This window comes from Bos grunniens, chromosome 14 (genome assembly GCF_055505025.1).
Source record: "Bos grunniens cultivar Pamir isolate PY7600 chromosome 14, Bosgru_T2T1.0, whole genome shotgun sequence".
Classification (NCBI taxonomy): Eukaryota; Metazoa; Chordata; class Mammalia; order Artiodactyla; family Bovidae; genus Bos; species Bos grunniens.
This window is the reverse complement of record NC_141178.1, coordinates 3,064,089-3,072,423: the sequence shown is the minus strand read 5'-3', so window position 1 is coordinate 3,072,423 and position 8,335 is coordinate 3,064,089. Positions and strand designations below refer to the sequence as shown.

At 40.0% G+C, this 8,335-nt stretch overlaps 1 pseudogene; it reads right to left on the bottom strand.

Annotated features, from left to right (window-relative positions):
* Positions 1–344: 344 nt before the first annotated feature.
* LOC147358962 (14-3-3 protein gamma pseudogene) lies at positions 345–1,253 on the bottom strand (annotated as a pseudogene).
* Between the last annotated feature and the right edge of the window lie 7,082 nt (positions 1,254–8,335).

The following is an 8,335-nucleotide window of genomic DNA, read 5'->3' as shown; positions in this document are numbered from 1 at the left end:
TAATGCTGTCAACTAATTGGAAACTTTTAAAAACTATCAAGGCCTAAACCACAAGGATAAATATGCTCTATGTGCTAAGTCTATCAGCTTGGGATTTTAACTATCCCATGTCTGGTAGAGTACACCAAGGGGTGGGGAGGAATACTCAGCTAGAGCAGATGAGCTAGAAAGTACCCAAAACTTAAAAGGCAAGAGCATATGTGAATAAACATTCTTAATAGAACCACAGAACTTATTGAATGAGAGCTGTCTTAAGTTCTCTTTGCATCTTAAAACCCTATTTTCTAGCAATAAATTAAATTGAAGTAGCTCCCCTTGCATTAATCTGCAAAACAGTCTATCTTCTAGGGTGAGGATGCTATTCCAGTACCAGCATAGTTAGTCTGACTTTCCACTTGCGGTATTTTGGCAAAAATGCCAAAGAGATGATCAAAGACAGGAGAAGTGATGGGTTTCTCCCTAGGAAGGTCACCCCTCCTTTTCCCTATCTTGCCTGACCCCCAACTCCTGGGGGGAAAAAAGTACTGTTCTAATAGCATCAGCTTGTGCTGCCAGTCCACCCGGGGTCCTAAATGGTTCCCTTCTCCCTGGTCATCTTGCTGATCATTTGTCCAGAGCAGGAGGTTGTCACCTAGGAACTGCATGATCCTCGAGTCCTCATGAGCCTGGAGTCCTTGTAGGAGTCTTGTTGAGAATGTCGCGAGCTTGGTGATGATTGAAAGCGATCATGGTCAAATGGCAGGCTTGCTACAAGGCCTTGTGGACCGTGGAGTAGAGGACAGAGTAGCTGGGGGCCTGTCCTAGCTCACTGGAGTGACTGGACTGTGTGTGCTCCTCGCTGACCTCATGGGCTTTGCTGTGGGCCTTCTCAGGTGACTCCATGAGGGTCACCTTCTTCTAGCCAGTGGGCAACTTTGGCCAGGTAGCGGTAGTCGTCCCCTGTCATCTGCAGGAAAAAACACTTTGCTCTCATACTGAGTCTCACTGTCATTTTTGATCAGATATTGCTAGGTATCCAGCAGGCTCGGCACATCCTGACACAGTGGCTCCAACTCCTCTGTCCTTTCCACCGTAAGCACAGACCCTCTTTGTCATCTTATTGTATTACTATCTGCAGATGTCTTCTGCTCAATGCTACTAATGATCCTCCAGGAAGAATGGTGTGCCCTGGTCACGTTCTTGTAGGCCACAGAGAGGTTTGCTCACTCACTGGACTGTGGCCCATTCCACTCTAATGCACTCTTTATAGCCATGGCCCTGAGGTCTTAGTGTTCCACCTGTTCTGCCAAGGGGCTGTCTGTACTGGCGGCTCCTTGCACCATCTTTAGGGGCTTGGGTCACCCAGGCAGGGAGACCAGGTCAACCTGAAGACCTCAGAGTGTGACTGCAGCGGGGCAGCAGCCCATGTGCCTGAGAGACCAGTTTGCAAATGGACTGGCTGAAGCCATGGCACGGAGCTGCAGCTTGAGTGTGACCTCAGGCCCCAGACCACAGTGGCTCCTTTCTGTCCGGTGTGTGCAGATATATCATTGTGATTTTGATTTGCATTTCTCTGATGATGAGCAATGTTGAACATCTTTACATATGTTCGCCATATCTTCTGAAAAATGTCTATCCAGGTTTTCTGTCCAGTTGTAATTGGGTTGGTTACGTGATATTGAGTTGTACGAGCTACTTATATATTTTATAAAATAACTCATTATCAGTTATAGCATTTGTAAATGTTTTCCCCCATTCAGTAAGTTGTTTGCATTTTTTCGGTTTTCTTTGTTGACCAAAAGCATTGAAGTTTAATTAGGTACCATTCTTTGCTTTTATTTCTTTTCCCTTAGGAGACAAATTCAAGAAAAATATTTACTGTGATTTATGTCAGAGTGTTCTGCCTATGTCTTCTTCTAAGAGATTTATGGTTTCGATTTTACATTTAGGTGTTTAATCCATTTCCATGGTTTTATATGTTGGGAGAAGATGTCCTAATTTCATTCTTTAAAACGTAGCTGTTCAGTTTACCACTCAGAAGAGATTTTCTCTCCCCCATTGTATGCATATGTGGATTCATTTCTGGGCTTTCTGTTCTGTCCTGTTGATTGATGTGTCTGTTTTTGTGCCCGTGCCGTGCTGTTGTGACTACCCTGGGTTTGTAGTATCGTCTAAAATCAGGGAGCACAATACCTCCAGCTTTGTTATTTTTTCTGAAGATCGCTTTGCTAATTTGGAATCTTTCATGGTTTCAAATAAATTTTAGAATTATTTATTTGAGGTCTGTGAAAAATATGGTTGGTATTTTGATAGAGATTTCATTAAATCTGTAGATTGATTTGGCTGGTATGGATATTTTAACAATATTATTAATACTTCCAATTCAAGAACTTGAGATATGTTTCTATTTATTTGTATTATGTTGTTTCCTTATAGACTTCAGAGTATAGATATTTTATCCTCCTTTGTTAAGTGCATTAACATGCATTTTATTATTTTCGATGACATTTAAAATGATGTGGTTTTCCTGTTTTCTTTCTTCATGTGCTCTGTTGCTCAGTTTTGTCTGATTCTTTGTGACCCCACTGACTCCCAAGCTCCTCTGTCCTTTGGATTTTACAGGCAAAAATATTGGAGTGCATTAGCATTCCTTCTCCAGGGGATCTTTCCAATTCAGGGATCAAATCCTTGCCTCTTACATCTCCTGTATTTGTGGATAGATTCTTTACCACTAATGTCACCTGAGAATCCAGTTCATTACCAACGTATAGAAAAGAATAGATTTCTGTATATTGGCCTTGTATTCTGTATTTTTACTGAGTTCATGTATTAGTTATTTTTGTGGAGACTTGAAGCAACACTTAGAACTGGACATGGAACAACAGACTGGTTCCAAATAGGAAAAGGAGTATGTGAAGGCTGTATATTTTCACCCTGCTTATTTGACTTATATGCAGAGTACATCATGAGAAATGCTGGGCTGGAAGAAGCACAAGCTGGAATCAAGACTGCCGGGAGAAATATCAATAACTCAGATATGCAGCTGACACCACCCTTATGGCAGAAAGTGAAGAGGAACTAATCACCTTATGGTGATTACAGCCATGAAATTAAAAGACGCTTACTCCTTGGAAGGAAAGTTATGACCAACCTAGATAGCATATTAAAAAGCAGAGACATTACTTTGCCAACAAAGGTCCGTCTAGTCAAGGCTATGGTTATTCCTGTGGTCATGTATGGATGTGAGAGTTGGACTGTGAAGAAAGCTGAGCATTTGAAGAATTGATGCTTTTGAACTGTGGTGTTGGAGTAGACTCTTGAGAGTCCCTTGGACTGCAAGGAGATTCAACCAGTCCATTCTAAAGGAGATCAGTACCAGGTGTTCACTGGAGGGACTGATGCTAAAGCTGAAACTCCAATACTTTGGCCGTCTCATGCGAAGAGTTGACTTATTGGAAAAGACTCTGATGCTGGGAGGGATTGGGGGCAGGAGGAGAAAGGGACGACAGAGGATGAGATGGCTGGATGGCATCACCGACTCAATGGGCATGAGTTTGAGTAAGCTCCGGGAGTTGGTGATGGACAGGGAGGACTGGTGTGCTGTGATTCATGGGGTCGCAAAGAGTCGGACACGACTGAGTGACTGAACTGAACTGAATTGGGACTTTTTATATGTAATACTATGTCATCTGCAAATAGTGACATCTTTTTTTCTTTCCTTCCAATTTGAATGATTCTTGTTTTTCTTTTCTGATTACTGTACCTAGGACTTTTAATACTGTGCTAAGTAGAAGTTGTGAGAGTGAGTATTTTTCTCTTTTTCCTAACTTTAGAGACCAAGTTCCAACTTTCCACTGCAAAGTATGTATTAGTTGTGGGTTTGCGATAAATAGTCTTTATTATGTTGATATATTTTCCATTTATACAAGCTTTGATGAGTTTTTATCATGAATGGATGTTAAGTTTTGTCACATACTTTTTCTGCATCTATTGTGAGGATATGATTTTTATCTTTCCTTTTGTTAATATGGTGTATCATATTGTTTGATTTGCAAATATTGAAACACCCTTGCATTCTTGAAAAAATTTTCAGTTAATCATGGTATACAATCCTTTTGACACGTTCTTGAATTCTGTTTGCTAATATTTTGTTGAGGATCTTTGCATGTATACTCATCAGAGATATTGGCATACAGTTTTCTCCTTTTGAAGTCTTTGTCTGGTTTTGATATTAGGCTGATGGAGGCCTCATAGCATTTTTTTTAATTTGTCTATTGAAGTTCTATTTTACCTTGTTATGATAGATTGAGAGCGATTCCTCTAAACAACAAGGTATTATTTCTTAACCTTTCAGCAAATGCTCAAAATTAATATTAAACCACATTTACACAAAGTAGAAGGATGTTGGTCAAAGGGTAGAAACTTTCATTTATAAAAGTTTTTGGAATCTGTTGAATAGCATAATGTCTGCAATTAAAACTGCTCTGTCATGTACTTGAAAATTACTGATAGATTGTAGATATCCTCACCACATGTGCACACACACACACATACACAGAATTAATTACCTAAGGTGATGGAGATGTTAACTAACCTTACTGTGGTGATCACTTTGCAATATATATCACATCATCACATTGCACACTTTAAACTTAAACAATATTATATGCTAATTATAAAAACCAAAACCTTAATTAAGTAAATGTTGGAGACCAGATAGGGAGCTCTCACGCTCTGTTATGATGTAAGAGACCAACAAGAAGAAGAACTTACCTCTCACTCCTGGTAAGGACTTACCTAACTTACCTCTCGCTCCTGGTAAGGACTTACCTAACTTACCTCTCGCTCCTGGTAAGGACTTACCTAACTTACCTCTCGCTCCTGGTAAGGACTTACCTAACTTACCTCTCGCTCCTGGTAAGGACTTACCTAACTTACCTCTCGCTCCTGGTAAGGACTTACCTAGTGAAAAGCTGTGGGCATTTGTTTACACTGCCCTCATAGCTTGTTTTCCTTTCTGTAAGTATGTTCTCCTTCCCGTGCAGTGCATGGTGCCTTGCACATGATTTACCATGGTTGCAGTTCTATGCTGATTTACAATTTTCTGCTGATCCCAGTTATAAACACATCTCCACTAGGGAAACGTCCGACCATTAATTTCAGGTCAATATTTTGGTAGCCAGTGCTAGGACCAGAGAAGATCCTCCATGGCCCCAGGACTGGTGAGTGAACAGTTTGTGGTATCCACAAATGATCCATTGCACTCACTGCTTTTCTTGCCAACACTGCAGTTTGAAGGTACATCTTTCTCCCAGATCTAGCTCAGGCAGTGTCCATTTAAAGCTCTCCAGGCTTTATTCAGGGTCTATTTTGGGGTTTTGTCATTTTAGTTAAGGCCTGGTTCTGTATTCAAGTACTTCTGTGGCACTTGAGTCCAGATTTTAAGATCAGACTTTTTCAACCAAACTGATTAAAAAGTCATCACCCCTTCCTTCAGGACCAGGACCTGTGTCACTGAAACTGCCAATGCATCCATTGAACTATTCTATCAGAATAGAGACTATTCTATGGAAACAGTTGAAAAGCCTTTGGTCAAGACCCTCTAGGAATATGCCGTTTTCATACATTGAGCTGGATTAGCTTGCAAGCTGTTTGAATTAAGCTGTTTGTGTTATAAGCTATGTAATCTATTTCAAAATTGTTCTTCTACTCTGGGGAAAAACGTCTGAGAAATAGTGTTGCAGTTATATAAATATTTTTTAGGGCACCTCCCTGCCCAAAGACTCTGGCTAACTTTATTTTTAAAATCTGAGGTCTTTCCTTATGCACATTTCTAACTAAATGGACTGACCTGACCAAAGGTATTTTAGAATATAAATGGTTATTATGAGGAACTTTTGAAATCCCCAAACTTAATTTCCTTAAAAGCACTAAGTTAGACACCAATAGCTCAAAATTTTCAGGACTGGGTGGAATGTTTATTTTGATTGATATGTTGGAGCTCCCCAACACTATCAGGTATCTGAAATTACCTCTCTGTAAGTTAAGGTTTTGAGACTGACCGAGGCCAACAAATAAAGAAAATTAAAATTGCTCCCTCATGGTCCTCCTGTGAGCTGTCTTGCCTCCGGCTCTGGCCTGGCGTCTTGCCTCTCTCCTGGAATCCTAATGGTAGGACTCTTCTTTTCATACCATATTCAAGGGATTGGGGGCAGGAGGAGAAGGGGACGACAGAGGATGAGATGGATGGATGGCATCACTGATTCGATGGACATGAGTCTGAGTGAACTCCGGGAGTTGGTGATGGACAGGGAGGCCTGGCGTGCTGTGATTCATGGGGTGGCAAGGAGTCGGACATGACTGAGTGACTGAACCGAACTGAACTGATTCCTCTTTCTCTTCTACACCCCCTAGTCTTTCTCTACATCCTCCATTCTTCTACACTTATTATTTCACCAAATATCCTGTTTTTTTGTGAAACTCGCCCCACTCCTCTTTGGTCTGAACTTGCCAGGGACTGTCTTAATTAAAATAAATAAATTTATATTAAAAATAAATAGTAAAAATAAAGTTAAGACTTCTAAGGATCCTGGGGCTAAACCCTTAATTTTTAATATTCCCCAAATTAAATCTGAACTGTGATCCATAGAGATTTTTCCAAAGTAATTGAGGATCATTATAGATTTGCCAATGAATTTAATAGTCATTCAAACTTATCAACTGGATTTAGCTGACTTATATTAGACAGTGTATATGCTTGTTGGTGAAGTCCATTCCCAGTACTGGATGAGAACCACTAACTGGTAAAATTCTGAAAATGCTCTAGAATTACAGCTGGGAGACCAACCTGCTAACTTACCATAAATCAGGCTTTGGTGATCCTAGGTGACTACATCGGCACTTCTTAGGGTTTGTCTAAAGCCTGCTGATTAGAACAAATTTCAGGCTTCAACATAAAAATATAATGAACCTGCTCATGAACATTACAATCAACTTCAGTTTTTTGGTTTGTTTGTTTTTTAAAGAAAATTCTGGTCTTCCTTCAGATGTTGATTCCACTTACCTAGCTTTTAACTCTTTGTTTACTATTGGGCTATACCAGGAATTTTCTGTGTTAGTACAAAGCATCATGATGGAATGGGAAATTATATCCACTCCAGATTTAGTTAATCTGGAAAAGTAGCTTTCAAACTCTGAGTCACCGCAAAGGAAGACCACTAAAATTCTGAAGTATTAACTCCAACAAATAAGGGGTCTTAAATAAAACCAAAATTCACCTGACTTCTGTTATTATTGCAAAGAGCTAGGACATTAGAAAAGAGAGTGCTACAGATGTAAATACTTTGGTGTAAGCAGCCCTTCCTGTGTCCTCCCAGTTCTCAGTGGTGGGGTTCTTAGGAGCTGCAGGGGCTTTTCTGAATCTTCTCTCTGAATTGGCTTGGAGAAACGTTTCTCCAGATTGTGGTTGAATCTCTTTCAGTCTTAACTGACACCTAAGCTACACTCGCAGGGATCAACCCCACTACCATTAAAATAGCTCCTGCGATAGAGTCCTAAAGCAATTCAGATAGTGGGATGTGCCAGTAGTGAACCTCAAGAGGCCCTGTCTCTGATCCTGTTCCCTTTTGGTTAGGCTCTCTGAGAGATACACAGCCTGCTCTTCTTAGGTCCTCTCCTTCTAGCCATTTATTAATCTAAGTTTCCTTAGGGAATTATCATGCTATAATTTCTTTCTCTCAAAAGGGAAAAATAACTCTAGAGCTTGATAGTAATCCACAAAGTAATTTAAATGACACTTTACCATCTTTTATTTGTTCCATCTCTGACAGTTAGTAGAGCTGATTCTGGAAACATTGATTACTTGTCCCATTGGAATTAGCTCCCATCTTCCATATGGGCAAAATCTCCAACCGACATTGTCAAACTGCACAGTGCACCCCCCATCAGCATTCATATAGATCCCTCAAAACCTCTTCCCAGAGTTAATCAATACATTTAAATAGATCCCTCAAAACCTCTTCCCAGAATTAATCAATATAATATAAATAAATAAGCCCTTCAAAGCAGAAAACCCATAAAAGATTACAAGGCTGAAGACCTCCTTATCCCTTGTATTAGCCCCTGTAACGCCTCTGTTTTACCAGGGAGAAAAACCTAAGGGCCAAGAGTTTTTTCTAGGACCTTGAAGCAATAATCAACACCGTTATCCTTTGACACTATGTTTCTCCTAATCATTATACCTTAGTAACACCCATTCCCACCAGAAGCAAATTCTATACTGTAATTGATTTATGCATTATGTTCTTTAGTATTCCAGTTGACAAATCTAGTCAATGAATTTTTGCTTTCACTTGGG